The sequence below is a fragment of the Balaenoptera musculus genome, chromosome 3 (genome assembly GCF_009873245.2).
Source record: "Balaenoptera musculus isolate JJ_BM4_2016_0621 chromosome 3, mBalMus1.pri.v3, whole genome shotgun sequence".
NCBI lineage: Eukaryota > Metazoa > Chordata > Mammalia > Artiodactyla > Balaenopteridae > Balaenoptera > Balaenoptera musculus.
In genome coordinates this window covers 46,642,820-46,662,501 of record NC_045787.1, presented here as the reverse complement: position 1 = coordinate 46,662,501, position 19,682 = coordinate 46,642,820, and the positions used below count along the sequence as shown (strand labels likewise).

At 35.4% G+C, this 19,682-nt stretch overlaps 1 protein-coding gene and 1 non-coding gene across 2 annotated transcripts in view; one reads left to right on the top strand and one right to left on the bottom strand.

The window, feature by feature from the left end:
- NDUFAF2 (NADH:ubiquinone oxidoreductase complex assembly factor 2) overlaps positions 1 to 19,682 on the bottom strand; it is a 180,137-nt gene that overhangs the window by 134,050 nt on the left and 26,405 nt on the right. The window lies entirely within an intron of this gene.
- On the top strand, positions 2,753 to 2,859 carry LOC118893758. The gene has a single exon (XR_005019598.1). It is a non-coding gene; the product is annotated as a U6 spliceosomal RNA (small nuclear RNA).

Below are 19,682 nucleotides of genomic sequence, written 5' to 3'. Positions count from 1 at the left end.
ATAGTACCAACATGAGACATGCAATAGTGTCAAACTCAACAGATGAACAGCACAAAGGTTGCAAAAGCTCCTTCTATCTCTTTTATTTTACTTGTTCTAAGTAAAGGTCTTCAGTATGCAAAAAAGGCATTGGAAATTATGTCATACAGTGATTCCTAAGCCTGGCTGATGATTGGTACCACCAGGGAAGGTTTCTAAAGTTCCAGGTTCTTAGGCCATCCATAAACCTATGGAATCAGAATCTCCAGGATACAACTCATGTTTCTGCTGTCATTATTTTTAAAGTTTCTGTTACTTTGATCAATCACTTACGGAAATTCTAATATAAAGGTTGTTGAGGATATTAAAATTTAAGAAAACTACAAGCTAGCTTTTTGTCATAAATGCATAAATATACCTCATGCTCTGGGTAGTAACATATTGGATGAATAAAAATATATTTTATTGCCATTTGTGTAGCTTAAATTTAAAGCATTTATGTTAAATCCTAACTTATTAATTAAAAAATTAACAAAGTTTGACGAATTTAAACCAGTGGTATGCTAGCAAATATTTAACAACCAGCTCTCCGGGTATAATTCCATGAATGTTGATTGGATTACAGTTTTTTAATATTGAAAGACTATTTCCTCAATTTTTATGCAATTTACAATATAATGAGTACAGGTACACTATACATTTATTAACCTTTTTTTCTATTACTTTAAGTGCAATTAACAAAACAATATATCAAACTCTGATTTGTAGCATTTGCTAATTTCTGTGGTATAAACTTCCCACCATGGCCAAGTTCAAGCTACTAACATGATGTCACTAAACATGGAGTTCGAAGAGATGCACAGTAGCCCACCATTATATAGTATTCTACCATAAAGATACAATAGGCATAAATAATCTCAAGAGCACAGATAATAGTAAAATGTAGTCAATTAATTATGAAGTAATGAATTTTAAGTATTTATTATCTTTGTTTTTAATATAACTTAATTATACATTTATATGATTTAATTTTTAATAATGTCTGTATTGAATAACCAGCACACAAAATTCCTGAAAAGTTAACAATTAGCTCTTATAAGCCAGTGCGAGCTGGCTCCAGTACACCTTGAAACACCTGTAATTACTACTGCTGTTTCTGAAATTTCACATAAAGTCACACATCTATTTTCGTTCAAAAATTCTGCAGTTATCTGATTTAGCAAAAGTCAATTTATATCAAATTACCGGTATGTCCAAAGAAAATCCAAATCAATAATCTATTTGATTACATTTTAGTTCAAAATTTCTACAAAGATTTTTAATTTAGATTATAAGTTTATACAGAAAGGACTCCCATGCTTAACTCTCTGAGTATGAGGTTTTTATTTTGCTCTTATACACACTGTCAATATAACATTAATATGAATTTGTGCTATTCCAAAATAATTTTATTAGCACATAGTCAATTCTTGTGGAACTTACTATTTTTAAAAAATTTTTATTGGAGTATAGTGGATTTACTGTAACCTACTATTTATTGTAGGCTGTCTCATGCTTAACTTATCTTAATAGAGGAGGAGTAAAAAAAGAAGAATTAAAAATAGAGAAAAGAAAATATTTATGATCTGAGGCAAATGTTGAACCCCTAAACTACAAAAGAGGGATAGAGAGGAAAAAATAAGTACTTTTGCTGGGATAGTGCTGACAGTTATCAAGAGTGGCCAGGCACTCAGAGGCTAGACATCCCAGATACATCAGAGGTACAGTGAGACGTACAGGCTACCCAGGCACAAGCAACCTACCAATCTTTTAAAAAACACACACCTAAGAGTCATTGTTATTCTTTACCTTTCCAACATAGCATTGGCCCCTAAACTCAAACTCCCTTATTATAATCTATATTCATAAGTCAAGTTCATATCTAAAACTACAAGCTTTAGTCACTTTAGGTTACATTTAGATGATTAAAAAACAAAGTAGCATTTGATTTGGGAGCCTCCAGCTTTGAGGAGAGAACTGTCCCAGAGAATCCTACCATGACAGCAGGGGAAACCACGGCAACTGTTTAAGCATAAACCACCTTAAGAAATGCAGCACTTCAAGACAGAATATATTAGTGCGATAGAATGCAAAATGAGTCAAAAAAGAACAAAGCTTCAAATTCCCTCCTGACAGTTAATCCATAGTTTTCCCACTTCACAGTTATTTGCTACCAGCTTTCACGCTACTTGGCTGCCACCTACCAGAAATGTCATCATTATAATTTCAATACACATGCAACCACAGCAACCATCCAACAGGATTTCACTGAAATTAGTCCTATTTCCCACAACATATAGTTATGTAATTTCAGCCTATTGCGTCCCCAATTTACATAGCATCCCACTCCCTACCTCTGCTGCCTTTCACCTTTTTCTGCTTTTACATAAAAAAAAAAATATTTTTATTTCTGTATGAATCATTTAAAAAATCCTACTAGCAAAGTATTTAATTATTAAAATATAATTCATAATTATTGTTGTTTAACCTCTTCCCTCGAGATTTTAAATCTTCCTTTAAATAGAAGCTTGGAAATTTAGAGTACAATTGCTATTCTGACATGTAGAATTTTCTGTGCAATAATGTGGAAAGATTTTTGAGTAGTGGTGAAGGTCAAGAAATATTTAAACAATCTACTTGTTTCCATGAATCTCTTATTAAAGATAAAAATATATACAAGAGATTGGGTATTACATTTAGTAGCATTGTTAAAGTAATTAAAAATAGTATATCAGTGCTCGCTTCGGCAGCACATATACTAAAATTGGAACGATACAGAGAAGATTAGCATGGCCCCTGCACAAGGATGACACGCAAATTCGTGAAGCGTTCCATATTTAAAAAAAAAAAAAAAAAAAGAGTGCAATAAGTATTGAGACAAGTGGAATAAAACTAAGTCTTTCTTCCTATACTATGAAGATTCTGAATAGTACTTGTCAATAAAGCAACTCCTATTGTTAAAAAATATATATATAGTATATCAGGTAAGTATACATTGGTTCAGTCACTCAATTTTTAAAACAAATTCTACCATTAGTAGTACACACTTTCAGGGTTAATAGGAGTTCATACCTAAGCATATCTATTTCAGAACAAAGTCAGAAAATGTCCAAAAAATCAATCTTGCTTGTGATAGTTCTTTTACTTCAATTTGGTCTCAACAGGTAATGAACAAGAAAGTTGTGGAGAAACAAAGAATCCACATTCTTATTTAATGTCTATATCATGGGTGTTCAATGAATATTAAACATATGCAAAAGAAATTCTCTTCTCCCTGTAAGTGGTTAGAGTTTAACATTATCTTAAACTTTTAAAACCCAAGGTCTGTTATATAGGTAATTAACAATAATGGAAAGTTTATCAGTTTTGGCATTTCCAAACCAGCCTCAAATAAGAGTTAACAACTATGCCAAAATAAATATTGAAAAATGGCCTACAATCAAATTCAACAATCTCCAACAGGAACTGTGCCAAGGTCCACTGTATAAAACAGAATACCTATAAAGATGCTTTGTACATGACATACACATAAGTTATACAAACCTCACTGAAACTTCTCAGTACCTTTTCAAATTTCTAGCTTTGTGTTTTCTACTACTCCTATGAATTCTGATTTTACTCCCATGAATTCCTAACTCTACAAAAGGAAGAGATGAACTTGGGAACAATCAGGACCAAAAGATATCTTGGCTAGGCTCCAGTGATGCACAGCAACTGTCCATAGAATACATGACTGTACAAGCATATTCAATGTCATACGATTCACAGCAATGAATTTAAAAACCGGCTTTATTCAGAACCTTCAGGACTTCCCTGGTGGCACAGTGGTTAAGAATCCGTCTGCCAATGCAGGGGACACAGGTTTGATCCCTGGTCCAGGAAGATCCCACATGCCACGGAGCAAGTAAGCCCGTGCGCCACAACTACTAAAGCTCGCATGCCCTAGAGCCTGCATGCCACAACTACTGAAGCCCGAGTGCCCTAGAGCCCATGCGCTCTAGGGCCCGCGCTCCACAACAAGAGAAGCCACCACAATGAGAAGCCCACGCACCACAACAAAGACTAGCCCATGCTCACCACAACTAGAGAAAGCCTGCATGCAGCAATGAAGACCCAATGCAGCCAAAAATAATAAATAAAAAAATTTAGAAAAAAAAGAATCTTTAAACCTTCAAACAGATGTCTAACAGAAAAGAATAATAGTTAGAAATAAATCCACTAGCTTTAATATAATCCAAGTATACAACGCACAGAGCATTTTATCAATATATCAACACAGGGAACTCTTAAAATACCTTATTTTAAGAGAGTTGAAAGAAATTATTATAAAGGGAAAATTTCTTTTTATGTAACTTTTGAACATAAGACATTAGACAAAATTAAAATCCAAAAGAAACTACCGTGCTTCCATAAATTATTTGAAAAAAAAATCTAATTCAGCTTAACGGTTTCAAATGAATAAAACTGCATTAACATATTTTTTGCATCAGCTGTTTTCTGAGGGTGATTAAATGTAAAAACCTACTGTGCAAATTTCAATAATTTTCTTAACTTCTCTGTTTGAATGTTTGCAACATTAACAACCAATTTTTATTTGTTTATGTGGCTTAATAATTCTCCAATATGAAGACGTTTTTCTTACAAGGTAACCAAACTGTTGAAGAGGTTTCTAACTGAAACTGCCTGTCATGCTATTTACATGATTGCTACCTAGAGAGTTCAGGCAATATACAAATTGGTTAAAGCAAATTATTGTTATAATTTTCAAAACACTTAATTGGAAACGTCAAGGTGAATAAGTGAGATTATAGGTGAAATTTTTATGTAAGAAATAAAGTTTGACTACTTTTCAATTACTATGTCTCATTTCTTTGTATGTTTTATATCACATTTTTCTGAAAGCTAAATTCTACTTCAAAAAGATTAAAAATTCTACTAAATAAAAATGGTAAATTAAAATTGTTTAAAATGTAATTAAAATGATTTCTCAATATAGACTAATATAGATGCAAATGTATTCTAGTTTAGGTCTATTCAACATGCAATACTAATATTATTTGTGTCTACACTCAGTAGTAAAGTCCTGGTACTAAACAGAACTTTCGGAAATTATCAATAGTCTTAATGGTACACTGATAGAAAAACAGAAAGTACTAGACTAAAATGAAAAAGAATGTATATATACCATATATAACTGAATCATTTTGCTGTACAGTAGAAATTAACACAACATTGTAAATCAACTATACTTCAATAAAATAAACTTTTAAAAAACCAAAAACGAAAGTACTAAAGAAAGAAAAAATATCTGAGAATAAATCTTAACTGTGAATTTGCACCATGTACATTAACTTAATTTCAACTAATCCATTGATAATTAGATTAAGCAAATGATTTAATAGCCATATCTATAGTATCTGTCTGTTGGGGAAGGACAACAAAACTTGTTTAATTTTAGGCATGTAGGATATGTTGAGTTTGAGAGGTTTGTGGGATATCCAGATGGAGCTATTGAGTGGGCAGCTGGATATAATGGTTTGAAGCTCAAAAGAGAGGTCTGGGTAGAAGATAACTTTTGGTAATCATCATCATGTATAGTAACTGATGCCATAGGAGTGGGTGAGCTGAATAAAGAATTCTGGGGGATCACTAAAATATAACAGCTGGCAGATAATGAGGAATAACTTCAGAAACCTAAAAAGAAAATAATCAGAATGGTAAAATGAGAACCAGGAAGGAATAGTGTGTTCAAAGCTTTAAAGAAGTTAATCAAGTTAGAGTGAAACACTGGATTTGGAAAGCAGAATACTGGCAGTGATCTTACCAAGAGCAATTTCAGAAGATTACTGGAGCTAAAGTGAAATTACTGGGGTAGGTAAGAGAGTTGAGATCAGAGGCATGGATTCCTCATTTATTAAAAACAAAGAAAACAAAACAAACCAACAAAAACTGGGCACCTATTTAATGTACCAGGCATTGAGCTAGGCTACACTGAGATGCTATGCACTGTGGGGATATACTGATGAGAAGACAGTCCTGACAGCATTTATAATCTGCTAGAGAAGACCAATCATGACTATATCAGTAAAGAGTTTAACTGCATGCAATAGAAACCTTTGTTTAGTTTCAACCAAAAATGAAATGTTAGATAGTTCACAGAATTGTTGGCATGCTGAAGAAACAGGCTCAGAAACTATGTAATGAAGGAGAAAAGCATGGAAAATGATACCACAGAACTAGTCCAGTGAAGACCTTACTGCTGCTGTCACCAAACTTTAGCTGCTACAATTGGCATCTCACTGGCCCTAAACAAAGGATGGCACCTCCAACCTGAATGTTCTATTGCCACCCGCCCCCATAGATCTACCTACTATAGCCACTGCCAGGAAGAATTCAGTGTTGCCTCCACTTATTTGTATCACTAACTCATGAATTCAAAAGTGAGACAGACACTTCAGCTTGGTTAAGTCTAGATCATACATCATACCCCAGCTACAAGGGAAGCTGAGGGAGTGATTACACAACTTTTCTACTGTGGGAGGGGCTCTGCCTCCTAGTAAGACTCATAAGGTACAGAATTATCCAAACACAAGAAGAGGCTCAGATGAAAAGCAGCTATATCAGAGTAAAAATACACACTGGAGTAAGTAAGTAACACTAGCTTAAAAAAAGATGGAAGTTTATTTTTCTCTCACATAAAGGAAATATGGAAGCCAAGAGTTCAGGGTTGATATGGTAGTAAACTGCAGTCATAAGGAATCCAGGTCCCTTCTATCTGGCTGCTCTGTTGTCCTCAGTGCCACTTCATGACCCAGTATGAGTATCACTCATGACCCAGTATGAGTATCACTCAAGTGCCAGTCAGCACATTCACATACTAGTCAGCAGAAGGAGAAAAGGGAAAGGGCAAAGAAGAGCATGTGCCTTCCCTTTAATGATAGTTTTCAGAAATCACACTCAACTTATTTCCTAAGAATTAATCATAAGGCAAATGGAGCTGTAAAGGAAAAGAGAGAATATAGTCATTGTTATGCAGCAATGTGCCCAGCTAAAAATAAGAATTCTTATTGCTAAGAAAGAAGGAATGAATGTCTAATGGGAGGTAAATAGCAGCATCAGCCACAGTAGGCCCACAATGAACAACCACTACAATAAGATATGTAATAACAATGAAGAGCAAAGGATTCTGACCTGGTCCAGAAAATGAGGAAGATCTCCTTGGGGAAGATGTATTTAAATGAAAAGTAAAGGATGAGTACTTAGCTGATGGAAAGGTTAGAGGCAGAAAGGAGAGAAGAAGGAGACGGCAGTTAGGGGCGAGGGAAACATGTAGAAAGGCATGGAATGATACACAGAGAAGGAACAGAAAAGTCTCTCATGGGCTGAAGGCTATAGTAGAGAGTAAGGGGAAGAATGGAGTGAGATAATGCTCGTCAGAGAGGCAGGGTCCCGATTCTGTGAAAGGCCTCTTAAGTTCAGCATCTTGGACTTAATCCTAGGGTGGTATGAAGTCACTGATTAAAGCAACACAGTGCTATAATCAGATTTGAAATGTAGGAATATCAGTAAGACTGTAGTGTGGAGCCTGGATTAGAGGAGAACAGGTTGGAGGTAGAAAATCAAGATGCAGCTGTAGTTCAGGAAAGAAGTGACAGAGGCCTAGACTGGGGTAGAGGTACTGATGGTAGAAAGAAGTGGCCTTCCACTTTAAGAACTATTTAGAAAGTATAATTGGCAGGCCTGGTAACTGAAAGGATACTGGGAATAAGGGAGAAAACTGACTCTCGGGTTTCTAACTTGGATATCTAGATAGAGGGTAGGCATCATTTGCTAAGAGAGAAAATACTAGAGGAAAAGCAATTTTTAGTTCTTGTTTAGAGGAAGGGAATAATTAGTCTCAGTTTTAACATTGACTGTGAGGTCTCATTGAAGTATCTCACAGGAATTGTTCAGTATGCTGTTGTTTCTGTCTAAAGTCAGAAAATAGGGGGAATGGATCTAATATGTTTTAGAACAATGAGCACTGAAGCCATGGGAGTGAATTCCATGGCTTGAAGAAGATGTACAGTAAGACTAGTAGACAGCTGGGAACAGAGCTCCAATTAGCCCAATCATTTAAGAGATGGGAAAAGAAAAACTAGGAGACATTTTACCTCCCTTCTAGAGATTACAGTTCCTCAACTGTTTTGGCTTTGGCATACTTCTATCTTGTAAAACCTAAGAATACTCTGTGATCTGAAAACACTGCTAGAGACTTTTAACAAAATATAGGGAATCGCTGTAAACCATAAAGATAATGATAAAAGGTATGGATTAGTAGTGAAGACCCCATAAAAATATGCACATGACATGTAGAAATGATAATGTAGAAAGACACTGGTGAGAGATAATAAAGGTAGTTCATAAAAAGCCTTGGATGCTACAAATGCAACCTATCTTTCACGGCCCTGTTTAATGCTATTTTCTCTACAGACTTAATATTATCTGCCTCTATGACAAGATAATAGAAAGAGATGACCATTAGCTTTGGAATGAGAAGTACCTATGTTCACATTCTGATTCTGTCACTTATGAGCTAAGTCAACTAGCCAATATGTGCCTAAAATGTTTCATGAATGTAATGATGAAGGTGATGATAATAATACTGACTACTATTTATTGATCACTTTCTACATACCAAGCCCTTTACATACTCAGTTACTATTCACAGATGCTTTAAGATAGGTGGAATCATCCTAATTTTATAGGTAATGAAACTGAGGGTCAGTGAATGTAAGCAATTTTTCTAAGATCTTGAGAGGTCATTTTGAATATCAAGAGGAATAAGGTGTAAATGAATCCCATAGGTTTTAGGTCGTCGTGTTTTTATTGTCATTTGTCTCTAGCTATTTTTTGATTTCCTCTTTGATTCCTTCAGTGATCTCTTGGTTATTAAGTAGTGTATTGTATAGATCTAACAAACAAAAACAGTATGTGAGTATCTGTAGGTACAGAACCAATTCACACCATTTCTTCTTCCCAGAACACATCTCTAATGCCATCCTTTCCTTCTTCCATTAAAAAATTCTTACTTTGTTTTAAAGAACCATAACTTGGTTTTTTTTTCAGTCTTTCCAGGCATTGAAAGAAATAGTTAGACATACAACTTCTGAATTCTGGTAGCAATTTTTTCCTACTCTTATTATGCCTGATTTTTTCCACAAGACTGTGAGTTAAGTCAAGGACCTGAATCCAACCCCTTTTTTCCCTTCCCTTATCACTCCTTCCTTCTCTCTTTTTTCTTTTCCTTTTTTTCCTCTCTCTTCCTAATTCTCCATTTCTTCTCTCCCTTCCCTTCTTTTATTTTTAGGTGATTAAGGAGAGAGGTTTAAAATGCTTTTAAAACATGAACATTTAGAGGTAGCCTCATCAACCAGAGGGCAGACAACAGAAGCAAGAAGAACTACAATCCTGCAGCCTGTGGAAGAAAAACCACATTAACAGAAAGATACACAAGATGAAAAGGCAGAGGGTTAGGTACCAGATGAAGGAACAAGATAAAACCCCAGAAAAAAAACTAAATGAAGTGGAGATAGGCAACCTTACAGAAAAAGAATGCAGAATAATGATAGTGAAGATGATCCAGAGCCTCAGAAAAAGAATGGAGGCAAAGATCGAGAAGATGCAAGAAATGTTTAACAAAGACCTAGAAGAATTAAAGAACAAACAAACAGAGATGAACAATACAATAACTGAAATGAAAACTACACTAGAAGGAATCCATAGCAGAATAACTGAGGCACAAAAATGGATAAGTTACCTGGAAGACAGAATAGTGGAATTCACTGCTGAGGAACAGAATAAAGAAAAAAGAATGAAAAGAAAAGAAGACAGCCTAAGAGACTTCTGCGACAACATTAAACGCAACAACATTTGCATTATAGGGGTCCCAGAAGGAGAAGAGAGAGAGAAAGGACCAGAGAAAATATTTGAAGAGATTATAGTCAAAAACTTCCCTAACATGGGAAAGGAAATAGCCACCCAGGTCCAGGAAGAGCAGAGAGTCCCATACAGGATAAACCCAAGGAGAAACATGCCAAGACACATACTAAACAAATTGGAAAAAATTAAAGACAAAGAAAAATTATTGACAGCAGCAAGGGAAAAATGACAAATAACATACAAGGGAACTCCCATAAGGTTAACAGCTGATTTCTCAGCAGAAACTCTACAAGCCAGAAGGGAGTGGCATGATATACTTAAAGTGATGAAAGGGAAGAACCTACAACCAAGATTACTCTACCCGGCAAGGATCTCATTTAGATTTGATGGAGAAATCAAAAGCTTTACACACAAGCAAAAGCTAAGAGAATTCAGCACCACCAAACCAGCTCTACAACAAATGCTAAAGGAACTTCTCTAAGTGGGAAACACAAGAGAAGAAAAGGACCTACAAAAACAAACACAAAACAATTAAGACAATGGTCATAGGAACATACATATCAATAATTACCTTAAACATGAATGGATTAAATGCTCCAACCAAAAGACACAGGCTTGCTGAATGGATACAAAAACAAGACCCATATATATGCTGTCTACAAGAGACCCACTTCAGACCTAGGGACACATCCAGACTGAAAGTGAGGGGATGGAAAAAGATATTCCATGCAAATGGAAATCAAAAGAAAGCTGGAGTAGCAGTACTCATATCAGATAAAATAGACTTTAAAATAAAGAATGTTACAAGAGACAAGGAAGGACACTACATAATGATCAAGGGATCAATCCAAGAAGAAGATATAACAATTATAAATATATATGCACCCAACATAGGAGCACATCAATACATAAGGCAACTGCTAACAGCTCTAAAAGAGGATATCGACAGTAACACAATAATAGTGGGGGACTTTAACCCCTCACTTACACCAAAAGACAGATCATCCAAAATGAAACTAAATAAGGAAACAGAAGCTTTAAATGACACAATAGACCAGATAGATTTAATTGATATTTATAGGACACTCCATCCAAAAACAGCAGATTACACTTTCTTCTCAAGTGCACATGGAACATTCTCCAAGATAGATCACATCTTGGGTCACAAATCAAGCCTCAGTAAAGTTAAGAAAATTGAAATCATATCAAGCATCTTTTCTGACCACAATGCTAGGAGACTAGAAATCAATTACAGGGGGAAAAATGTAAAAAACAAAAACACGTGGAGACTAAACAATACGTTACTAAATATCCAAGAGATCACTAAAGAAATCATAGAGGAAATCAAAAAATACCTAGAGACAAATGACAATGAAAACACGATGATCCAAAACCTATGGGATGCAGCAAAAGCAGTTCTAAGAGGGAAGTTTATAGCAATACAATCCTACCTCAAGAAACAAGAAACATCTCAAATAAGCAACCTAACCTTACACCTAAAGCAATTAGAGAAAGAAGAACAAAAAAACCCCAAAGTTAGCAGAAGGAAAGAAAGCATAAAGATCAGATCAGAAATAAATGAAAAAGAAATGAAGGAAACAATACCAAAGATCAATAAAACTAAAAGCTGATTCTTTGAGAAGAAAACCAAAATTTATAAACAATTAGCCAGACTCATCAGGAAAAAAAGGGAGAAGACTCAACTCAATAGAATTAGATATGAAAAACGAGAAGTAACAACTGACACTGCAGAAACACAAAGGATCATTAGAGATTACTACAAGCAACTATATGCCAATAAAATGGACAACCTGGAAGAAATGGACAACTTCTTAGAAAAGCACAACCTTCCGAGACTGAAGCAGGAAGAGAGAGAAAATATAAACAGACCAATCACAAGCACTGAAATTGAGACTGCGATTAAAAATCTTCCAACAAACAAAAGCCCAGGACCAGATGGCTTCACAGGTGAATTCTATCAAACACTCAGAGAAAAGCTAACACCTATCCTCTCAAACTCTTCCAAAACATAGCAGAGGGAGGAAGACTCCCAAACTCATTCTATGAGGCCACCATCACCCTGATACCAAAACCAGACAAAGATGTCACAAAGAAAGAAAACTACAGACCAATATCACTGATGAACATAGATGAAAAAATCCTCAACAAAATACTAGCAAACAGAATCCAACAACACATTAAAAGGATCATACACCATGATCAAGTGGGATTTATCCAAGGGATGCAAGGATTCTTCAATATATGCAAATCAATCAATGTGATACACTATATTAACAAACTGAAGAATAAAATCCATATGATCATCTCAATAGATGCAGAAAAAGCTTTTGACAAAATTCAACACCCATTTATGATAAAAACTCTCCAGAAATTGGGCATAGAGGGAACCTATCTCAACATAATTAAGGCCATATACGACAAACCCACAGCAAAAATCATCCTCAATGGTGAAAAACTGAAAGCATTTCCTCTAAGATCAGGAACAAGACAAGGATGTCCACTCTCACCACTAATATTCAACACAGTTTTGGAAGTCCTAGCCACAGCAATCAGAGAAGAAAAAGAAATAAAAGGAATACAAATTGGAAAAGAAGAGGTAAAACTGTCACTGTTTGCAGATGACATGATACTATACATAGAGAATCCTAAAGATGCCACCAGAAAACTACTAGAGCTAATCAATGAATTTGGTAACGTTGCAGGATACAAAATTAACACACAGCAATCTCTTGCATTCCTATACACTTATGATGAAAAATATGAAAGAGAAATTAAGGAAACACTCCCATTTACCACTGCAACAAAAAGAATAAATACCTAGGAATAAACCTACCTAGGGAGACAAAAGACCTGTATGCAGAAAACTATAAGACACTGATGAAAGAAATTAAAGATGATACAAACAGATGGAGAGATATACCATGTTCTTGGATTGGAAGAATCAACATTGTGAAAATGACGACACTACTCAAAGCAATCTACAGATTCAATGCAATCCCTATCAAATTACCAATGGCATTTTTTTACAGAACTAGAACAAAGAAACTTAAAATTTGTATGGAGACACAAAAGACCTCGAATAGCCAAAGCAGTCTTGCTGGAAAAATATGGAGCTGGAGGAATCAGACTCCCTGACTTCAGATTATACTACAAAGCTACAGTAATCAAGGCAGTATGGCACTGGCACAAAAACAGAAATATAGATCAATGCAACTGGATAGAAAGCCTTAAGATAAACCCACGCACCTATGGTCAACTAATCTATGACAAAGGAGGCAAGGATATATAATGGAGAAAAGACAGTCTCTTCAATAAGTGGTCTTGGGAAAACTGGACAGCTACATATAAAAGAATGAAATTAGAACACTCCCTAACACCATACACAAAAATAAACTCCAAATGGATTAAAGACCTAGATGTAAGACCAGACACTACAAAACTCTTAGAGGAAAACACAGGAAAAACACTCTTTGACATAAATCACAGCAAGATCTTTTTTGATCCACCTCCTAGAGTAATGGAAATAAAAACAAAAATAAACAAATGGGACCTAATGAAACTTAAAATCTTTTGCAAAGCAAAGGAAACTACAAAGAAGACGAAAAGACAACCTTCAGAATGGGAGAAAATATATGCAAACGAATCAACAGACAAAGTATTACTCTCCTAAATATATAAAAAGCTCATGCAGCTCAATATTAAAAAAAAAAAAAAACCCCATCCAAGAACGGGCAGATGACCTAAATAGACATTCCTCCAAAGAAGACATATAGATGGCCAAGAAAAGATGCTCAACATCACTAATTATTAGAGAAATGCAAATCAAAACTACAGTGAGGTATCACCTCACACCAGTTAGAATGAGCATCATCAGAAAATCTACAAACAATAAATGCTGGAGAGGGTGTGGAGGAAAGGGAACCCTGTTGCACTGTTGGTGGGAATGTAAATTGATACAGCCACTATGGAGAACAGTATGGAGGTTCCTTAAAAAACTAAAAATAGAATTACCGTATGACCCAGCAATCCCACTACTGGGCATATACCCAGAGAAAACCATAATTCCAAAAGACACATGCACCCCAATGTTCACTGAAGCACTATTTACAATAGCCAGGTCCTGGAAGCAACTTAAGTGCCCCTCGACAGATGAATGGATAAAGATGTAGTATATATATACAATGGAATATTACTCAGTCATAAAAAGGAACAAAATGGGTCATTTGTAGAGACGTGGACGGATCTAGAGACTGTCATACAGAGTGAAGTAAGTCAGAAAGAAAAAAACAAATATTGTATATTAACACATATATGTGGAACCCAGAAAAATGGTACAGATGAACCACTTTGCAGGGCAGATATTTAGACACAGATGTAGAGAACAAACGTATGGACACCAAGGGGGGAATGCGGCGGGGGGCTGGGTGGGGTGATGAACTGGGAGATTGGGATTGACACGTATACACTAATATGTATAAAATGGATAACTAATAAGAACCTGCTGTATAAAAAAATAAATAAAATTTAAAAAATTTTAAAAAATGGACATTTATAGTCCTAACATTACAAGAAATTATAATGCTTCAAATGATGTGACTATGTCTTAAATGTCAACTAGTTACATTTCTCCATGAAAACTGTCCGTAGGGTAGACTCTGACAAATTAAAGCATTCCCAATGAAGTTGAGATAACAATAACAATTTAATAGGAGAATTTCTAGGATCATGAGATCCCAAGGAACTCATATACTAGATTTAAATTTACTCGGCCTCCCATAAATACACAAAAGCATATATAAATTTTCATATTATTATAGCTAAAAAACATCTAAGATATGAAATCTTTTAGTTCTGATGTTTCACACTCTCAAGAATGCTCTTTTACTCCCTTAAGTGATATTCCACTGGATTTCACAATCACAGCTTTTGAAATACTCCATATATTGAGTAGTCTACAGTTGATTATCCATTATATAAAAGACTTTGCACATAAGAATACATCAATTTCAGTTTTAAACTATTATTCTTTACATTCAGTAGCATAATATATCATTGGTATATAGTACTCTTACTCATTTGACTTGATCCACAGGAGATCATGTTTGCTATAGGAAGGTACATAAGACATAGGAAGGTAAAAGGGATATGTGTAAGCCAACAGCATGGGAAAAGAGAAAAAAATAAAAAACAGAACAGAAAAACTTAGTGAACACAGGCGTGAAGGATAAACAACATAGATGAAAACTACCCAATATACCTCAAAAGGGCTATGAGGGCACAAATATTTTACAGGATAGAAAAGTAAGTGGTGGTCATTAATATAATATAAACCATCATATAATATCTTCAAGAAGACAAGAAAGCGTACAGGGTATCAGAGATGTTTATTATCAATGCAGACACTATGAAGAAACCCAGCTATCTTGAATAATTTTTTTCTGGGGCTCAGCAGAGCAGAAGTTTTAGTGTATTGCTATGTCTATTTTACATTGTCACAAAAATTATTTTAACCTGATCATGCTGCTTCCAGGATATAACCTTTCATTTGCGAGACAGGACCTTGTTTAATTCACTGCACCTAAAATTTTTACCTGGTCCATAAATAGAAAGGGCTTTTTGTGAGAGGGCTAATTTAAATTGAAATATTAATAACAGAAAGAAATCTTTCTGCCATTTTAGCAATAAAACTTATTTGAGGCAATATTCTTAGTTCTTTAGGTAAAGAGTTAAAAACTTTACAGACGGTATATTCCAAAGGCCTCCTTAGCCAATTTCCTAAAGTACAGAATGATCAATAAAAATCAGCCTGTAATGGTATCTTCCAAATATCAATTGGAAAGAGTCTGTGTTCAATGGGATGCCAAATAGTACTGCCAGACATTTACTCTTATAGAAAGAGAATGCTATGTTTGCATTGTTCTGTTAATAGAATGCTAACAAGTATGTTTACTGTAGGATCAGAAATGGACAGAAAAAAAAACATAATAAAGCAGTGAATGGTGGACAGCCATTCATACTCTACTGGTCTACAGTTACTAGAGAGAAGAAAGAGTAAGTCCTATAATCTTAGGCAGCTATAAAAAAGAATACTCTCTTGTTAAAGCTCAAGAGAATCTGAAGAGGGAATAAAAGAGAAAAAAGTCAAACAGATTATGCTGTCAATTTTAGTTGTCATAATGTGCTTCAGAGATAAAACATTCCTCTGAATGGCAATTGAACAGATGGAAATTTTCATTTTTGGTTAACTGGATGGAAAAATTGGACCAGTACCTAAAATGACATTGAAATGAAGCTCAAATCCCCTCCCACAAGAAGGAAACAGATGCATCACTCCAGATACAAAATAAATTATTGAACAGTGCATATATTATATTGGCATCATTGTATCCAACTGTACATCTGCACAATGTTTTAGTCTCCTGGTGAGAGAACAGACATTTCTGAAAGGGAAAATAGGCAACTAGTGAAGTGAATCAGATAAGTATACCATTTGGGTAAGAAAAGCCAAACAACACTTCACTGAATTTGAAGTTATTCATGCTGAGATGAAAAAAGAACCATAAAGTATACTGACTCCAATACCCTTGAACTTATACATTGATTTAAATGTAGTAGATTTAGAAACATAAAACCACATTTTCAAGACTTTTATAATCTTAAATCAGAATGAATAAAAAAATATATATATGACTACTTAAGACTCTAAAGAAGTTAGGGTTGAATACCCACCTCGCTTGAGTTGACAGAGAAGTGAGTGACATATTAAACTAAAGCTACATTCCTTATCTTAAACCATGACTAGAGAGGATTCACAGAATAGGTAACTCAAATCAGACTTATTTGATCATTTAAAGTTAATAACTGATCCCGTGAGTTGTGAACTAAGGAAATGGGGTGATGAACTCCTTTGTACTCTTTTATAAGTCCCAATTCCACTTTCTGACAACACTGTCCTTTTTGGTACTTTCCCACTGCTTTCCTAGCCAGCTCTTGACAGAGCTGATCCGTGCAGGCAGCTTACACCATCCTACACTTGCACCACAGCCTTCCTATCAATCCTTTCCATTCTTTCCCAACTCGTTAAATCCTCAGTCTAGCTGCAGAGAAAATATGAGATACCAGCTTTAGAGGGTAGGTAAACAAGCAGGTTGTTATTTTAAGGTATAATCTCGGTTGGCACTGGGCCAGCAACACTCCTGCATTATAAGGTGACTGTATACGGTCTGATCAGGGGATGCAGATGATGCCTGAGGATGCCAGCAGAATAAATTCTGAGGTTAGAACCTAAAAGGGAAAGAGGCAAAAGGGAAAACGTCTCTAACATAAAAAGATTTTATAGTTAAATAACAGAAATTCTGACTTCTTTTTATTTATTAAGTCATTCATCATAATGTAATGAGATTTTCCAAATATCTAAAGTGATAGGGACTTCCCTGGTGGCGCAGTGGTTAAGAATCCGCCTGCCAATGCAGGGGACATGGCTTCGAGCCCTGGTCCAGGAAGTTCCCACATGCCGTGGAGCAACTAAGCCCGTGCGCCACAGCTACTGAACCTGCGCTCTAGAGCCCACGAGCCACAACTACTGAGCCCGCGTGCCACAACTACTGAAGCCCACGCGCCTAGAGCCCGTGCTCCACAACAAAGAGAAGCCATCAAAATGAGAAGCCTGCGTGCCACAACTAGAGAAAGCCTGCGCGTAGCAACAAAGACCCAACGCAGCCAAGAATAAATAAATAAATTTTAAAAAATAATAATAAAGTGATAGAATATTTTATCAGATATGACTTCCAATCAAACTATATTTAACAAGGATTCACTATCTTGAAGACCAATTGAAATACGTCTCACAAGACTACTAGAACAGCACAGGTGAGAAAAATAAGTTCAGTGCCAGCCCTACAAAATACTAATGGAGAGCAGATATCATGGGCACAATGAATTACGAGTCTGTACTGGTGTACAGTATTCACAATGGTATTCCCTCTAGAAATAAAGTTGCACAGGGAAGTCATTCTTTGCATTCTCCCCATCATTTTTAAACACAAGCAAATGTGAAGCAGAGCTCATTAAAGACATAGAAAGACAAATATAACTTAAAAGTAAAAGTATAAGGAGGTTGGGTCCATCTGGACTTATTAGAGAAAAGCCTTGAGGGGAATAACTGGGAATATGGGATAGGAGAAATAGTTAGAAGGTAATTGGGAAAGGGGAACTCAAGTTGGCTCCCTCCCTGGGGTGTTTCTGCCAAGGAAGGAGAATAAGAATAGAACCTTCAGGAATAGTATCATGTGGTGGCTGGATGCCCAAAGAGAGTCTGTTGCTAGAAAAAGGCCATGGTATAATATGGTAATGATTCACAGAAGAATAAGAAAAAGAAGTGGACCAGGAATCATATCAATATTTTGTTCCTCTGACTCATTCTGATGCTCTATGTTTCCAGCCACTCTATTACCCCACTCTCTGTTAGCTGTATCTCTGTCATTCTGTAATCATCCTTAAATTAATATTAGCAGAGATTTAATTTAAAAGATAAACTAAAACAAAAGGTTTTACAAAATATTTTATATTTTCAGATGTTTTATGGTCACTGGTCATGGGACTAACAGAGGAGACTGATGGATCATCACCAAGGAGCCAGGTGAAAACTTCTAATCCAGAGGGCAAGAGAACAGGTAGGAGTCCCAGTTTTTTTTTGTTTTTTTTTTTAACATCTTTATTGGAGTATAATTGCTTTACAATGGTGTGTTAGTTTCTGCTTTATAACGAAGTGAATCAGTTATACACATACATATGTTCCCATATCTCTTCCCTCTTGCGTCTCCCTCCCTCCCACGCCTCTAGGTGGTCACAAAGCACCGAGCTGATCTCCCTGTGCTATGCGGCTGCTTCCCACTAGCTATCTGTTTTCCAGGTCTTCTTAAATGAGGACAGAAACAGCACGGAAAGGGCTAACCTAAAGGAAGCAGTGTGTTCTCATTTGAAGTTAAGTCTACCTCTATCTGCATTTCATCGTCATTAGAGACAGATACTTAAGATTCTTATTTTGATATCCATGTGTTTTCTTATCAAACACAATAACAGCATATCATTTATTGACTTTAAACATGAAGTAAGCTAATTTATGAATAAAGCATTTTTAATATGGTTTAGAACGTGTTGAAACATAACCTCTGAATAAACAGTAAGTACATACAGAAACTCTGGCAAGTCTGACTGTAGGCTGGATTTACCTAAGTGTAAAGCCTCAAATGGGGCAGAGAAAAGCCGAAGTGCTATTAATGAAACCATATGTGGCAAATGAACATTAAATCTACTCATCTCTCATTGAAAAGGAGCACTAGAGACTAAAGCTCTTTTAATCCCTTTGTTCATCTTTTTTGTTGGGCAGATGATTAGCACATTTTCAATGCTGACAAATTACATACTCTGTTAAGCACTGGATCCTTCAACACTGTGAAGATTATGCTCTTCAGCAATCATTTACAACAATTTTAATGTTTTTCTTCTATCATATTGTCTTCTAATATTTTTTATTTTTCCCCATCAAAAATCATTATGCAAATTTCAGCCATAAAGAAAGAAATTCTCTCAATCTGGTATTCTAAACATTGTTAGATTTTCTGTAAAAGGGAAAGAATAGAAACAAACACCACTTCATCCAACAAGGTAAAATAATAGTGCATCTAGTTTTTCGAACTTCCTTTAAATAGTTCCAGAATAAG